Genomic DNA, 18,568 nt, shown 5'->3' with positions numbered 1-18,568 from the left:
TAATGAGATGGATTAAACTGGAGCCCATTATACAAAGTGAAGTAAGCCAGAAAGATAAAGACCAATACAACATACTAACGCATATATATGGAATTTAAAAAGATGGTAACGATAACCCTATATGCAAAACAGAAAAAGAGACACAGATGTACAGAACAGACTTTTGAACTCTGTGGGAGAAGGTGAGGGTGGGATGATATGGGAGAATGGCATTGAAACATGTAAATTATCATATTTGAAATGAAACGCCAGTCCAGTTTCGATGCATGTTGCAGGATGCTCGGGGCTGGTGCACTGGGATGACCCGGAGGGATGGGATGGGGAGGGAGGTGGGAGAGGGGTTCAGGATGAAGAACACATGTACACCCATGGTGGATTCAAGTCAATATATGGCAAGATCAATACAATGTTGTAAAGTAAAATAAATAAATTAACTAATTTTTAAAAATAAATAAATAAAGTAGCTGCAAAAACTTTTGCCTGCCGAAACAAAACCATCACTCTTTAAAGGAATACAACAAAATCAAGCACTCAACAAAGGAAATTCATAATGCTCAGTTTCCATTGAAAATAATTATTAGAAATGTAAAAAGGTAGAAAACTGTGAGTCAAAACCATGAAGAAAATCAGCCAACGGACATAGAACTAGAAATGACATATCTGATGGGGAATTTTCAGACAAGGACGTAAAACAATTATAAATCTTACAACTATGTATAAGTATTTAAAAGAAAACACGAACATAATGAAGAGAGGAATGGAATATATAAGCAAGATAACATAGATCATCTAGAGATTAAAATGAAATATTTGAAATGAAAAGTTCACTGAATGGCTTCATGAATTGAGATCTGCCCAATATGTGCATATCTCAGTTAAAGGGCAGACACATATTCGGAGAAAACCATAATTCCAAAAGATACATGCATCTCAATAGTCACTGCAGCACTATTTATAATAGTCAGGACGTGGAAGCAACCTAAATGTCCATCAACAGAGAAATGGATAAAGAAGATGTGGTACATATATACAATGCAGTATTACTCAGTCATTAAAAAAGAAAAAAATAGTGCAATTTGCAGCATTATGGCTGGACCCAAAGAATGTAATACTGAGTAAAGTCAGTCAGACAGAGAAAGACAACAAAAATGGTTACAAATGAACTTATTTACAAAACAGAAATAGAGTTAGAGATGTAGAAAACGAACTTATGATTACCAGAGGGTAAGAGTAGGGGGATGGATAAGTTGGGAGGTTGGGATTGATATATAAGCACTACTATATACAAAATAGATAACCAATAAAGACCTACTGTATAGCACAGGAAACTAGTCAGTACTCTGCAATCATCTGTATGAAAAGAACCTTTAAAAAGAGTGGCTATCTGTATATGTATAACTGATTCACTCTGCTGGACACCTGAAACACAGTAAATTAAATCAACTATACTCCAGTAATGTGACCACTCTAGAGCCACACATCCTGGAATGCGAAGTCAAGTGGGCCTTAGGAAGCATCATTATGAACAAAGCTAGTGGAGGTGATGGAATTCCAGTTGAGCTACTTCAAATCCTAAAAGATGATGCTGTGAAAGTGTTGCACTCAATATGCCAGCAAATTTTCTCTTCAGAAGACACCATTATAAAAGTATAAAGGCAAGTCACGCAAGAAAAAATTCATAATACATATGTGTGACAAAGGACTAATATACAGAATATTTAAAGAATATCTCCCAGTCAATAAGACAGTCTTTTAAATGGTAATATATTGAACAGTTACTTCACAAAATAATATATAAAATCTCAAATACATGAAAATAAGTTTAATAGCATTTGTCTTAAAGAAAATTTAAGTTAAAAATGCAATAAGATTTCACATCCACTCAGATGGCAAAAATTTTAAAGACTAACTGTATTAGCTGTCAGGATATGGAGAAACTGGAATCTTCATATATGGCTGGGGTTATATAAAATATTTTTTGGTTTTTTTTTTACCTTCTAAGCATAAAACTTTATTTCTAGTTATGTTCCTTTGTGGGATATATTTAGGACCACATACTTAATAAAGAAGTCCTTCCTTGGGCTTATTTGGTTTCCAACCCCACGCCGTAGAGTGACCCTTGTCCCCCCCTTCCCAATTCCAGCTTGAGGCACTTGGTGTCATGAAGAAAGCGGTAGTTGACTGGAGAGATGGGGCATCTTAAATCCCCCTGGCGTGAGTTCACAGACTAAGAGGGGCTTCTCCTTCCTCTCAGGGTCCTCCCCACTTAGCAGAAGGGAAGCCCCTTGGGTACCACGTAGACTTCCATCTCTCTCAGGATGGGGGACCCTGCCCACATTCTACGCTGTCTTCACCCTGGTTACTTCCTGGCCATAGTGATCCTACACACCACCCCATCTCCTGACTTCTGCCCTCACTTTTTGCTCTGAGCAGCCTGAGCACAGGAAGCAAGTGGTCCCACTGACTATAGAGATCTCAGAAGTACCAGAGGAGCCCCAGGCAGCTTCGGAGAACCAGATGACTGCCAGCGGGCCTGCTCTCTACCACACAGGCCCTGAGGAAGCCCTGGACAGATGCTGCTCTCAGTTGGCCTCGGTGCTTGCTTTGCTCACTCTCCTCTTCCTCCCCACCCCTAACCCAGAAGATCATTATATAAATGCTATCAAAAGGGGTTGAAGCAGGGGAGACAAACCCCCTCTACCTTCCTGTGTTGAAAGGTGCCAAGGGTTGCCAAAAAATACAAGATCTGAGTCCAGGAGGCAGGGGACAGCTCCCTGGCTTTGTTGGGATTGAGAGAGGAAAAATGTTCCAGCTGTCAAGCCCAGAAGCCCGTGGCAGGAGTGGGAGGGGAAACCTTATAACCAGGAAGTCCCTTCTCCTTCTCATGTTCCCTTTTAGCTACAGAACAGGCTGTTTCACCCCACCCCACTCCAACACCAGCTGTTAAGGCTTTGGTGCCCTGTAGTGGGGTGGAGGGAAAACACACATCTTTGGCCCAGCTCTGTCCACTAAGGGCAAGAGTTAGTCCCCAGTTCCTCCAGCCCCATCAAGTACCTATACATCCAATGCGAGAGAGGCTGCCCATCCCTGGACAGAAAGAAAAATGGGCGTATTACTTGAGGAGAAGGAAATGGGTGTAGGCCCAGACCAGGGTCACAGGGCCCAGCCCTCTAGGGAAGGGAAAGCCCCGGAGGTGTTCCTTAATCGCGACTCCCCACGAGCTGCAACACAAAGGTGAAGATGTAGACAATATCTGTGTAGATCTGCAGGGCTGATGGTGTGCCTCTGGCTCCCCAGGACCAGCTGTGTGTTGTAGGCCAGGAACAAAGTGAAGCAAATGGCCCCCAAAGCAGCATAGACCATGTGCTGCCAGTAAATGTGTTTGAAGGCCAGCATAATGGCAGTGATAAGTCCAGTCACCATCATCACTATTCCCAGGATGCAGAAGAGACCTGTGCATGAGGTAAAGTCCACCTTGGTCTGGAAGCAGAAGATGGTGCCCGAAATGGACACCACAGCAACAATCACTGCGATGATGACGGCTTTGGTGTTATACACACTGGAGATGGTGCCGGTCATGTAGCCCATGGCAAGAGTAAGAGGGTCAGCAGGATGATGTTCCATGGGAAACGGCGTCTGGGTGCCTGGCAGCAGGCAAGGGTCAGGTATGTGACCGGGAAGACAGCATAGGATGCGTAGTAGACAGCCATGTTTGCCCTCACGAAGTCACCGACCAGCTTCACAAAGGTTAAAACAGCGATGATGACCACCGTGATGAGCAGCTGGATGGAGATGATGATGTAAACCTTTCAGATGAAGGTGTGTCGGACTTTCCTGTCATCCCAGTCTCCAGATCCAAAAGTGTCACTCACTGCTCTCTCCCCGCCATCATAGCCATGGCCTGGGCCATAGTTCAAGGGTGTCACGTGGACTGGGGGCATAGACTGTGGGTAGCCAGCAGGGTGACCGTAGCCAGGCTGTGGGTAGGCAGGGTACACCCCGGGCATGACAGACGGCTGTCCGTAGCCCCCTGAGGGTGGAGAGCCAGGGTACAGGGGGCTGCGGTCCTCATATGGAGGGGGGCACTGGGATGGGACATGATGACTCCAAGCTGAGGGGAGACCCCATCTGCTGAGACCTGGAGCTCCGGATGGTGCGTCGCCAGCCTCCTGGTGTCGCAAATCCTCATATAAAATGTTTTAACCACTTTGGAAGTATTACAGCTTGGCAGTTTCTTAAAGTTAAATACACACTTATGTGACCCAACAGTTATTACTCTTATACATTTACCCAAGGAAAATGAGAACATATTTCCACAGAAGGAGTTGTACATAAATGGCCATAGCAATTTTATTTATAACTGCTCAAAACTAGAAACAACCTAAATGTTGTAACAGGCAAATAGATAAGCAGATTTTGGTACATCCATAAAATGAAGTATTGTTCTGCATTTCAAAAGACACTATGCACTATATACAAAATGGATAAGTCTCAAAAACATTATGCTGAGCAGAAGAAGCCCGTCTCATAAGAATACTTAGTAGCTCATTTATCTATAATTCTGTAAGAGGCAAATTTATGCTATATATTTTTTCCTAATATTATGAGTGATGGGGTATTGATTGCAAAGGAATCTGAGAGAACATTTTAGGGTTGTCAGAATATTTTATATCTATATCTTGATTGTAGTGGTTTTTAGTATACATTTGTCAAAGTTCATCAAACTATCAAACTAACGGGTGCATTGTATTACTGTATGGAAATTACACTTTAGTAAAGTTATTTTGTTTCTTTTTTAAACAATTGGTCTAAAGAAAAAACCCAGATCCTCTCAGACTAACATCCAGGACCCTCTATAACCTCGCCCACACTATTTTTCTACTTTTATTTCTCATATGTCTCAGACTCAAAGCTACCTTGAAATTCAAGCAAGCTGGCTTACAACCTCTCATCCCCTAACACGACTATTGACCCTACTCTCAGCTTCCTGGGTCTACCTAAATTCCCTTCATCCTGCAGAGCCCAGACTTAAAACCACTGCTTTCACAAAGCCTTCCTCCATCTCACTCCGATTTTTCTTTGTTATTTATACCACTTTTGTTGTTTATGTTGTTCATTATTTGTTTTATATGTGTTCCTTTCATCTACCAGGGCAAACTGTCACCCTTTGATATGCAGTCAATTCTGGTTATTCCTGCTGGTTATGTTCCCTATAGTTGCTATGAATACCAAATTAGCAAACGCTAAAGCGTTGCTCCCAGGGAAAACACAGGGTTAGATTTTTATGAGATTCTGGTCACATTTTTATCAACCAGTCCACACATAACCTTGTGTTATGTGTGTTTCTGTTTAAAGATGACTTATTTAATATATGTCGCTGGTTCCTTGAACTCACAGCCAATAGCACTATATTTCTGAATAAAAGCACTATATGACTGAATAAAGCTTACCTAACAAACACAAAGTCTCCCTAAAGCACATCACAGCTTTCCTGTGCTTTAGAACCCTAGACAGCGCTTCAGTATTTAAACAAGGAAATCACCAAGAAAAATTCAAAAACATGGCATTAAGTACATCACACAAAGACACTTATTTACAGCATGAGAGATAAAACGGAGAAACACCTTGTTCTGCCTCCCCTGGGAATGTGCTTTTTGGGCAACTCAAATTTTCGCTATGCTACACATGTCCACAAGTGACCATAAAAGAGCCACTGATTAAGATTACAGTAAATTTTATCAAGTAAGCAAAGTCATAGATATGGAATCTGTAGACAATGAGGCTTGTCTGTACTTCACAGCCTCTTGTACAACACCAGACACTTAGTAGGCATTCAATAATTTATCCAGACAATTGGAAGGACAGACAAAACAAGGAACTAACTCATGACTTCACTTAAATTTCTATCAAGAACTATTGTTTAAAATTCATTTTAGGAGGCATGTCCAAGCTAGAAGACAAGTTCTCCCAAGTAAGATTTTAAGACTCTTGTAGAGACAAACTGAGGGCCATTGCTAAGGAGAGCCTGAGGAGAAAAATCTCATGTGACCATGTGCTATTTGCAATATCCATTAAAAAGAAGGGGGTTTCTTGTTCTTTATTAGCAACCTAAAAGTTTTCTACTGCTGACTGAGAAGAATGTTTAAAAGAAAAAAACTGATTGTCATATATCTAAAGCAAAGTGATATTTCCCATCTTACCTTCTGAAAAGAAAACAGACTAGAGAGAGAATACACACAATTTAATTTAGCCCATCAAAATTTTCTAAGAATCAGTTGTGTTTCTATACACTAACAACAAAATATCTGAAATAAAGAAAATAATTCCATTTGCAATAGCTTCAAAAACAACAAAATACTTAGAAATAAATTTAACCAAGGAGGTAAAATATCTGTATGCTGAAACCTATAAGACGTTTGTGAAAGAAATAGAAAAAGACAATTAAATGGAAAGATATCCCATGTTCATGGGTTGGAAGAATTAATATAGTTAAAATTTCCAGTCCACCCAAAGTCATCTACAGATTCAACGCAATCACTATCAAAATTCCTATGGAATTTTTCACAGAAATAGAAAAAACAACTGTACAATCTATCTGGAGCCACAAAAGACCTTATTCAAGCCAAAACAAATATGAGAAAAACAAAACAGGAAGCATCACACTTCCTGATGCCAAACTATATTACAAAGGTATAGTAATCAAAATAGTATATTGACATAAAAATAGATACATAGACAAAAAGACAAATGGAATAAACAGAGAGCCCAGAAATAAACCTTCATATACATGGTCAACTGCTATTTGACAAGGGAGCTAAAAATATTCAGTGGGGAAAGGACAGTCTCTTCAATAAATGGTGCTGGAGAAATTGAATAATTACATGTAGAAGAATGAAATTGGATCCCTATCTTGCACTATTCACAAAAATTAACTCAAATAAATTAATGACTTCAACAAAAGACCTGAAACTGTGAGACTCTTAAAAGAAAACATAGAGGGAAAGTCCCTTACTATTGATCTTGGCAACAATTTTTGGATATAACACCAGAAACATAAGCAACAAAAGCCAAAATAAATATGTGGGACTACATCAAACTAAAAGGGCTTCCCCAGGTGGCTTGGTGGTAAAGAATCTGCCTGCAATGCAAGAGACATGGGTTTGATCCTAGGTTGTGAAGATGCCCTGGAGGAGGGCAGGACAACCCATTCCAGTACTCTTGCCTGGAGAATCCCATGGACAGAGGAGCCTGGCAGGCTGCAGACCATGGGGTCGCAAAGAATCAGACATGGCTGAAGCGACTGAGCATGCACAAATGCATGTCAAACTAAAAACCTTCTGCAAAGCAGAAGAAACAATCGATACCATTAAAAGACAACCTACAGAATGGGAGAAAATATTTGCAAATCATATTTCTGATAAAGGGTTAATATCCAAAATATATAGAAAATCATATTCAATAGCAAAAGACCAAACAATCCTATTTTTCAAATGGGCAGAGGACATGAATAGACAATTTTTCCAAAGAAGACACACAAAGCCAACATGTACATAAAAAGATGTTCAATGTCACTAATCATGAGGGAAATGCTAATCAAAACCACAATGAAAGGTCACCTCACACCTGTCAGAATGGCTGTTATTGAAAAGACAAGAGCTAAGTGCTGGCAGGGGTATAGAGAAAAGGAAAACCTTGTACACTGTGGGTGTTGCTGTGCTGTTTAGTCACTCAGTCATGTTCAATTCTTTGTGACCTCACGGACTGCAGCACGCCAGTCTTCCCTGTCCTTCACTGTCTCCTGGAGTTGGTTCAGATCCATGTCCATTGAGTTGGTGATGCTATCTAACCACCTCATCCTCTGCCACCCCCTTCTCCTTTGGCCTTCAATCTTTCCCAGCATCAGGGGAACAATGGGTAAGAATGTAAATTAATGCAGCCACTACAGAAAACAGTATGGAGGTTCCTCAAAAATACTAGAAATAGAACTACCATGTCATCCAGCAATCCCATTTCTCAATGTATACGCAAAGGAAATGAGTTCAGGATCTTGAAGGTGTATCTGTACTTCTAAATAGACATATGAATACTGGCAAGGGGGCAGGGGGCAGAACAGGGAGTGGGATGAATTGAGAGACTGGGATTGACATATATACACGCCTATGTATAAAAGAGGTAACTAACGAGAGCCTAGTATGTAGGACGGGGAACCCTACTCAGTGCTCTGTGGTGACCTAAACTTGAAGAAAGCCGAAAGGGAGGGCCTATGTGTATGCATATAGCTGATTCTCTTTGCTGCACAGCAGAAATCAACACGACGTTGTAAAACAACTATACTCCAATAAAAATTAATTTTAAAAAATGTTTATTTGTACCCCCACGTTCAATGTTCATTGCAGCACTAGTCATAACAGCCCAACTATGGAAACTTACATGTTCATCTATAGATGAATGGATAAAGAAGTTTTGATACATACACACACACATAAACACAACGGGATATTATTTAGATATGAGAAGGAAGGAAATTCTTCCATTTGCAGCAACATGGGTGGATCCTGAAAGCATTATTCTAAGTGAAATAGGCAGAAAGAGAAACACAGATACTATATGATATCAACTTATATGTGGAATCTATAAACCTAAACTTACAGAAAAAAAAGAGCAGAATGGTGGTGACCAGGGGCTAGGGTATGGGGGAAATAGTGAGATGTTGAACAAAGAACATGACTTTCAGTTATAAGACGAATAAATTCTAGGGATCTAATGCACGGCATGGTGATTAAAGAATAGATGTTAAGTGTTCTCACCACAAAAGAAACAAATGATAATTATGCGAGGTTCTAGAGGTATTAACTAAAGTACTATGGTAATCATTTAACAATTCGTGTATGTCAAGTCAACATAGGTGTCCACCTTTCACTTACATGATGTTATATATCAATAATATCTCAATAAAGCTGGAAAAAATTATTTCCAAGAACATCCTAGACAACAAGCAGTCAAAGAGAAAGTAAGAAGAGAACCAAAAAAAAAATTTTAAGTTAAAATGCCCCATGTTGTCAGACCTATATGGGGAAATAAGCAAATTTGTACACTGTGTAAACTGGTACAAATTTTCTAGGAAGGTGTGGTTAGTAATATATGTCAAGTAATAATAAATACCCCAAGGACTACATGTAGCCCAGTCTGCCAGGCTTCTCTGCCCATGGAATTCTTCAAGCAAGAATATTGAGTGGGCAGCCATTCCCTTCTCCAGCAGATCTTCCTGACCCAGGGAACAAACCTGTGTCTCCCACATTGCAGGCAGATTGTTTACTATCTGAGCCACCAGGGAAGCCCCAATATATGTCAAGACCCCTAAAAACTCCTATCTTCCTTGATGCAGCAGTTCTACCCCTGGGAATTTATCCTAAGGAAATAACCCAAGATGTAGACTGGAATTTATACACAATAATATCCATGCATGGTCCTATGACAGAAGGACATTGAAACAAATCAAATGTCTCATAAAGGGGAAATGGTTCAATCAATAAATAATAGCATATCCACATGTAGCTAGACTCTTCTTCTTCCCCAAACTACAGTTTGTTCTTTTTTTAAGGTCACCTTTATTACATGATAGAAGGAGAGTATTTTATCCTAAGGATACTCACAATGCTTGTCATGCCATTTCCCAGTCTGCTGTGGGCCATCATTAACATCACAGATGGTTTCCAAACTGGCACAAAGATCTTGCTGCCCCTGCTGGATCTACCCCCTTTCCCCTTCCTCTGCAGGGGACTGAGTTCGCACATAGGAAATAAATGTCTGCTGGGGAACTGATGTCAAGCTCTGGTCCAAGGAGATAAAGTTGCTGAAATAGACTGCAGGATATGGTTTTCCCATTTTACAGATGAGGAAACAGACTCAGGGAATCAAGTGGTCTATTGTTCCTCAGGTGATAAGCAATGATGCCAAGACTTGAGCCCGGGTCTGTCTGACTACAAATCAGAATCCTTTCTATTAACAATATTCCCCTCTTCTGCACCTCTACCACCTCATTCCTCCTTCTTCAACTTTTCATGTGGAAATTTGTCCCTTTACTTCAAGAAATTCACCTTCCTGAATTGGCTGCAAGGAAAGTAGCCTCTACACTGACTTGCAACTTGTGAAAATATATCCCAACCACAAATGTCCCCATATTCTCCCCACCTCCAAAAGTCACTTCTACACACACTCCCATGATACTGTAGTTTGCTGCGGTTTTCTCTTTTTTTTTTTTTCGGGTGTCACAATTTTTTAAAAATATTCTACCAAGTGGACTGGGGGTGGGGAAGTCAAATAGTTACTATATTTATACTGTGAATGGATTTAGGTGATAATAAAGGCAGATGTTGCTATAGCAACGAACATTCTAGGATCCCATACACATCTTTTTGCCTTTGTGCAAAGTGCACTGGATTGTAGCTAACATCTCTCCAAACAGTCTGTGCAGATCAGGGCACGCTGACCATTGTGTGGTCAGGTCAGGGCCAGCTCCCACACCTGGGGCTTCTCAGTCATCAAAACTCTGTCTGCAGCCTGCCGCTCCAGGTAGACCTGGAGGCCACACGGCCTCAGGGAGAACCGTCTGGAAGCTGTGTCGCCTCCTCCTGGATAAACTCTCTCCCTCGTTCCCCTTTTCTTTCCCTCTTTTTCATGCTGGTTTTAAATTATGCTGACTGGTTAATGACAGCCTGAGTTATTTTCTAAACACCGGTGGCAGGAGGAGGGTGGGGTGTTCACTGTGATAATAACCCACCTTGGTGTGAGGGAGGAAGCCCCAAGGCACACCCTGTGTGCCATGCGGCGAAAAGAGCCCAGCACCCCTTTCCCTGGAAACCCTCCTCGCTTAGCTGGGAGTTCTTGCCCAAGGATTTTCCCACAACTCTCCTGGACCTCTGAGCATCACACGAAGGGGAAAACACTAGGCTGGGATGTAAAGGGTGTGGGTCCTAACCCCGGCTTTGCCACTTAAGAGCTGAAGGACTTCTCTGAGATATAGTCCCCTCCCTTGTAAAAGAAGACTGCATCTCTGGAGAAAGTGCTAACCTGGTATATTCATTCACAAGTAGGTGAAAATGATAATACCTAGCAAAGGCACTGCCCACCAGCGTTCATCATTTTTACACAAAATATGAGCCTTAAACCAAAAAGAGAAATACCAAGTTGCAGAAATTTAGTCATCAGGTAGCAGGCAAGGGACTCATCTTTTGTTGTCATATCTTTTTGTCCACTGATACAATGGACATGAACTTGGGCAAACTCCAAGAGATGGTAAAGGACCATCTTACCATCTAAGACTTGAGCCCGGGTCTGTCTAGCTACAAGTCAGAATCCTTTCTATTACAATATTCCCCTCTTCTGTACCTCTACCACTTCATTCCTCTTTCTTCAACTTCTAATGTGGAAATTTGTCCTATTACTTCTAGGAATTCACCTTCCTAAATTGGCTGCAAGGAAATTCAGGGAGGCCTGGAATGCTGCAGTCCATGGGGTCGCAAAGAGTCGGACATGACTGAGAGGCTGAACAACAGTAACAGGCAAGGGATGTGCTTTCATAGCAATGGGTTCCCATGGTGACCATCTACACATAAGACTGTCATTTAATGACATGAACTCCATCTGCCCACCACGAAGCCACTGGGTGCTCAAGAGCTCTTGAATTGGTATAGGAGGCAGGTAGGAAAATGGCAGTAGACACACAATGTGATGAATGCCGTGATGGGTGTGTGCTTTGAAGAGAGTGAAAATGAAAGTGTTAGTCACTTAGCTGGGTCGACTCTTTGATACCTCATGGACTGTAGCCCACCAGCCTCCTCTGTCCATGGTATTCTCCAGGCAAGAATACCGGAGTGGGTTGCCATTTTCTCCTCCTGGGAGGTTGAACCCAGGTCTCCTGCATTGCAGGCAGATTCTTCATCATCTGAGCCACCAGGGAAGCCCTTTGAAGAGGGACTCCAAAATCACAGGGAGGTGCTAACTGTGTGAACTTGGGCAAGCTACCCAATTTCTCTGAGCCACAGTTTTCTCATCTGCGAATTGGGGGTCGGGGGGGAAGTGACCCATGAGGCTGTTCCTGCTTACACTAGCCTTCAAAGCCCTGTTGGACTCCTGGACCTAGGAAGTCTTTGGATCAAAGCTCTTCCAAAGGGGAGCACACGTAGGAGCTCTTCAGATGACCCCACTTTACAGTCGCTTTGCAGTATCCATAAAAGGTGGGAAGCTCATGAAAGACATGCTCCGTTTGCTCCAGGAGAACCTGAGCACATAGAGGCTCAACAGCTTTACAAGACGACACAGTGGGACGGATGGTCAGGAATCTCATCTCCTTGGCCAGGGCTCCCCAACAAACCAAGTCTGAAGTGTCAGTAATTTGAATTGATGAGAAGAAAAGACTGAGGTAGGTTATCAAACCTGGCCAATTAACAAGTAAACAAACATGCAATTGCAAGCCAAAGTCCTGGCTAACCCAATGTACTCCTCTCATTTAATTTGACATGAATCATTTAGTTTTAATTAGGACAATGCTTCACGGTGTATTAGTAGGAGTCCTGTAGTATATGTTGTGGAAATAATGAAGGCTTAGCAACGAGACCTGTTTCAGTGCTCTGCTATTAAACCTTCACTGAGAAGGGAGGCGAGGCTGCCAGGCTTTTTATGGAAATGATTGGGTTTGGAAATTAGCACCGTTAGAAGGATCTAGGTGAGACAGTCTGGCAGAGCCTCCAAACTCCAGCAAACCCAAGAATGCTCAGCTCATGGGACTGAAAGCCAAGCCCACTGCTAAACCTCAGGATCGCCCAGTTTTGCAGATCTCAACAAGGCCTAGAACACACTCCTATTCCCCTGCCCCTAGTAGCCTATAAGGCAGGATGGATGCTGGCTAGGAAGGCATGGAGGCGGTCAGCAGAAGGAAAACGTCCGAACTGGTCACACTCGACTCCTCAAACCTGAACCCTCCTCAGCAGACCATTTGTTTCCCTAATGGGAGAGGAACCAAGATTCATATCTCACTCTCACTGGTTGGATAAGAATGGGGCCTCTCTCCCTTTCTTGCACCTTCTCAATCTGCTCAGTCAAGTTGCTCCATCATGAGATGGTTCTATTCATTCTCAGCAGTAGGATAGCTAGTTTGCTCCCCTCCCTCTCCCCACCCAATTTCAGGGTTTCTTTTTTTTTTAAATTCTTTTAAAGAATTTTTTAAAATATTTATTTATTTGGCTGCACTTGGTCTTAGTTGCAGTACGTGGGATCTTCAACCTTCTTTGCAGCGTACCAGATTTTTTTTTATTATAGTTGAGGCATGTGGGTTCTCCCTTGCAGCATGTGGGATCTAGTTCCCGCATCAAGGACCACACCCGGACCTCTTGCACTGAGAGTGCTATGTTAGCCACTGGACCACCAGGGAAGTCCCCCAATTTCAGGTTGAATTCCTCACCTCTAGCCTTGCCTCCCTCTCCCTTTCTTTGCTCTCCTTCCAGCAGACACCAGGATAGCACTCCCTTCCCAGCCCCTCTAAGGAACTCCATCCTTTGTCCCTTAGCAGAGAAGCACCCCTGGCACTGTTCTCTCTCCATCATTTGCAATTTTAGCCTTTCTCCTTTCACCTGTGGAACAAGAAGCTCGTCTTTGAAAGCAGCTCCAGGTATCACTGAATAAGCAGAAGATATGTGCCTGGAAAAGGAAACACCTGTTCCTGACTCTAAGGTCACCACCATGTTACAGAAAATTGCTCAGGGCTGGTACACTGGGATGACCCAGAGGGATGAGATGGGGAGGGAGGTGGGAGGGGGATTCAGCATGGGGAACACATGTACACCCATGGCTGATTCATGCCAATGTATGGCAAAACCACTACAATATCGTAAAGCTATTAGCCTCCAATAAAAGTAAATAAATTAAAAAATAATAATTATGCAAAAAGAAAAAAAAAAGAAAATGCACTGAACCAACAGACACAAACACACAAATAATAAGGGAATTACACTAAAGCATTTCTGAGATGCCAGAGAAGAAAAAGTTTATCTCCTCAAGGCCACCTCTTTCATACATACTGTGCAGCTACCTTTGTCCTGGGCCTCTCTCCTTCTTCCTCCCTCCTTTACTCCCCACCTCTCTCCCTCTCTCTTCTGCTCACCTCCTCCTCCCCATGGCTGTTTCTTTCTTAGGATTTAGTAAGTCATCACCAAGGAAGACACTCTGTAAATCTATGTCTCCGTGTTTCTGCAGCTCCATCCCGTGGTACCTAGGTTGCTCAACCAGTAGAAATAGTCCCAGAAGCCCTCAGCATCATAAGGAGGAGGAACATTGGTGGGGTCCCAACTACTAAAATGGAAATACTTAAAAGAAACTGGCAAATCTTCAGGCCCCTGCAAGGTGAAAAAAGTAAGGAACTTCAGCTCTTGAGAATAAAACTTGGAGCCTTGGACAGTGAATGCATTGGAGGGAGATGAGCATGTACTGCACCTTGATTGACTCATGGGTTTTTGTTTGCTTTTAGTGAACTACTATCAATGCACTGACTCAATGGACATGAGTTTGAGCAAATTCCAGGAGGCAGTGAAGGACAGGGAAGCCTGGCGTGCTGCAGTCCACGGGGTCACAAAGAGTCAGACACTACTGAGCAACTGAACAACAACATTTATCAATTTAGCTCTACCAAGTGCTTGTCATTGGGTTCAGTGTGATTAATGAGTAAGACACCATTCCTGCCCTCAAGGAACTGTGTATAGTCGGGGAGATGGACATGGCAGAAGGTAAATACAGTGTGGAGGAGAAGCAGTGGTATATGAGAGCATGTCACAAAGTTCCTGAGCCCCCAGGGGTTAGAACAGACTTCTTAGAAGAGGGCCAGTCAAGCTAAGACCTGAAAGGGTATCTTCATCTAATGCAGTCTCTCAACAGCACTGGATGTAGTTAATACCTGTTTCTCCTACCTGGAGCACTGGCTTCACTTAATTTTCTTCCTATTCAGCTAATCCTTCCTAATCTCCTCTCCTGGAGCCTCCCTATCTTCTGAACTTTTAAATGTTAGAGCATCCTCCTTGGATCTTCAGATCTCTTCTCTTTTCCACTGCTCTCATTCACTAGCAAATCTCATCCATCTCTAGGCAGTAAGTACGACCTACCACTGGATTCCCAGGTGGTGCTAGTCGTAAAGAACCTGCCTGCCAGTGCAAGAGACGTAAGAGTTGTGGGTTCAATCCCTGGGTCAGGAAGCTCCCCTGGAGGATGGCATGGCAATCCACTCCAATATTCTTGCCTGGAGAATCCCTATGGATAGAGGACCCTGGCAAGCTACAGTCCATGGGGTCACAAAGAGTCGGACATGACTGAGTAACTTAGCATGCACGTACCACTGTAATCATCAAATTTTTATTTCTAGCTCTGACCTCTCCCTCTCATCACTAACTTAACAACTCCCCTTCAAGGTCTAACAGGTATCTTTAACTTAATATGCTGGAAACTGATCATGATTTCACCTCTCCCAAAAAGATGTATCCTCCTCAATCCTTTCCTCTCAGGCCAAAACCTGGAATCTTTCTTAAGTTCTCCTTTACTCTCATGCCAAGATTCAATCTGTCAGCCAGTCTTGTGTCATCTCTACCTAGACCCTAATTTGGTCCCTTCTCCACCGACCACCCCCATGGAGCTTCCCAGATGGCGCTAGTGGTAAAGAATCCACCTGCCAATGCAGGAAACACAAGATACGTGGGTTTGATCTCTGGGTCAGGAAGATCCTCTGGAGTAGGAAATGGCACCCCACACCAGTACCCTTGCCAGGGAAATTCCATGAGCAGAGTAGCCGGGTAGGCTACAGTCCACGACTCTCAAAGAATCAGACACGAGTAAGCACAAGCCTGAGCACACCACCTCCATGGCTCTCATCTTGGTCCAAGCCACCGCATCTCACACCTCCCTCTGAGACTTCAGCCTTGGCCTCCTAACACATCATCTCCACTTTGTCCCTAAAATCAGAGTGATCCTTTAAAACTGTAAGTCAGGTCATGTCTCTCACCCACTCAACCTCTCCCCCCCTGCAGGGGTTTCCTATGTCTCTCTGAATAAAATCACAAATCCCTCCCGTCCCATGGAAGAGTCTGACGTAATCTGGGCCGCCACCTCTCTGGTCTGGACTCCTCTCACTTCCCCACCACACTCACAGTCTGAACCTGGCTCCTTGTCCCCTGTGTGTGTCACCCTCCACTCCTCCCCTTAGTCTTCCCTAACTGCTCCTCCCTCTTCTGCTAGATACCTGCTTGACTTTCTCCCTCACATCACATGTCATTTCCTCAGAGAAACCTCTGTAGCATAGATAATTTTGCCAGACTCAGATGAAGCATTTATCTTTGAAGAGATCTTTTCAGGAAGGTACTATTCACAGAGGAAACCAAGTGTTTTGAGGGCTCAAGTACTAGCCACGCTGGGAGGCTGACACTACCCTTCCTCACCCTTAGTCCTAAAGGAACAAGGCAAGGACGCTGTTGCTGTTCAGTCACTAAGTCATGTCCGACTCATCGCAACCCCATGGACTGCAGCACACCAGGCTTCCCTGTCCTTCTGTCTCCTGGAGTTTGCTCAAACTCACGTCCATTGAGTCAGTGATGCCATCCAACCATCTCTTCCACTGTTGTCCCCTTCTCCTCCTGCCCTCAATCTTTCCCAGCATCAGGGTCTTGTCCAGTGAGTCAGGTCTTTGCATCAGGTGGCCACAGGAATGATGTTATCAGAGCCCATCTGAGAGCTGGAGCCGGGGTGTGAGAGTGCCTGGTGGAGCTGGTTGTAGAAGATCAGCCGTGGCAGGGCAGGGAGCATGAAGAACACCGGCCTGCCCTTCCCCACCCTTGGCTCTCCTCTTGGGGCTCTTTTGGTCAAATCCAAGTGGGAGTTAGAGGGCCAGGGAACCCTGGTGATACAGCGCATGGAGTTCACGTACAAGAGCACGAAGAGGACAGAGAGCAGATCCAGGATAAATGAAGTCACTCAGCGCATCAGTATTTTTGGCTCTTCTCCTTCCAGGCATAAAGTAGGGCCCCACATTCCCGCTATCCTTGAAATCAAGTACAGCATGCAACTTACCCTGGCCAATGTCACTTCCAGATATGAGTCTTCACGTTCCCCCTTTCACCTGCTCTCATGACCAAGGACAGTACAGAGGCTGGAGACAGTCAGCCTGGGTTGCAAGGTGATAAAGATGTGGAGAAGAATCCAGGCTGTCCCACAGTGGACAAGCAGCATGAGCAAAAGGAAGCCCCAGAAACTGGGAGTTGTTTTGTCACTACTCTTTCACCTAGTTTATCCTGATCCACTTCTGCTGAAAGAGGCACCTCCCTCACCAGGATGCCTTCCTCTGCCTTGTCCACCGCCTGATGAACCATGATGGGTACTAGTTGTCTGTCTCCCTGCTCTCACAGGTAAACCATGGGGGCAGGACTTTGGTTCACTATCAGTGCTCAGCACCTAGAGCAGTATCTGGTTGATAGCAGATGCTGAAATTTGCTGTCGATTGGATGAATGAATAAGTGAGCGCATAATAACATACATGTACTACTAATTATATCCTAGACCCCCTCTCAGAAATGATGTCTAAGTGATTCTGTGAAAGATTAAACAGTTCACTAAGGTTACCAAGTTTAAGTCATGGAGTGGGTTGTAAAGGCATTTTGACTCCAGAGCCCAAGCCCAAAGTAACAACTTTGCCACTTACCAGTATGAAGGGGGCTTGATGGGGAAGTGCAGGAGAAGCCATTCTGAGCCCAGGGCAGAGGCTGGAGAGAGCCAGGCAGTCTACCTACCACTGCAAAGTGTTAGTTACCGCTGGAGCCAAGAGTGACAACCGATAAACTATACAGGGTAACAGGGAAAATTTAAAACTACGTTGGCTATGTAAAAATAATGCTAATTACAGTCATTTATGTGAATTGCTTACCATTTCTGCCTAATTACCAGGCAGTACAACAATTATGCAGATCTTTAACTAATGTCAACCTAACTTTGCTGCAAGTTTTATTTGATTATAACTGTAAAAGCTAAAAACAAGAGCTTAGTCCAGCAAGGAGTTGGTTGCTCATGGAGACTGGTTCTCTGCCCAGAATTTAAAATTAGAGTGGCATTACCTTGTCCCTGGCAGTTACTGCCTGTATTGTTAGTGATCTTCCAGGTATAAGCATTTCATCTGGACTAGAAGCTCCTTGAGGCTGGTACTATCTCATTTTTCCTGTTATCATTGTCCCCTCCCTCTTCAGATCCCAGCTCAGCCCTGAATAGAGGGAGCCTCTTGTGCCTTTGTTCATCTGTTGCTGCCCTAACTCTAGAAGAAATGGGTCTGTCTCATGTGCCTCTGAGTCTCTTCTCACTGCCTGGAGCCTGGGGATGTGAGATTGGCTGAAGAATGCCATGTCTCTACTGGTTATGACCATGGCAAGTGACTTTCCTGAGCCCTGTAACAGGCTTCAGAAGAAGTAGTGCAAGGGTAGGATAGAATGCTTAATGGTGTAGGGCTCTGAGAAGAATCCATGAAATGCTATACAGAGAGTACCAGCTGTCC

General features: G+C 43.5%; 1 pseudogene; it reads right to left on the bottom strand.

Moving 5' to 3' along the window:
- Positions 1-2,346: 2,346 nt before the first annotated feature.
- Positions 2,347-17,399, bottom strand: LOC136169408 (protein lifeguard 3 pseudogene; annotated as a pseudogene).
- Between the last annotated feature and the right edge of the window lie 1,169 nt (positions 17,400-18,568).

The sequence above is a fragment of the Muntiacus reevesi genome, chromosome 5, assembly GCF_963930625.1.
Source record: "Muntiacus reevesi chromosome 5, mMunRee1.1, whole genome shotgun sequence".
Classification (NCBI taxonomy): domain Eukaryota; kingdom Metazoa; phylum Chordata; class Mammalia; order Artiodactyla; family Cervidae; genus Muntiacus; species Muntiacus reevesi.
This window is presented reverse-complemented; position numbering and strand designations above follow the sequence as displayed.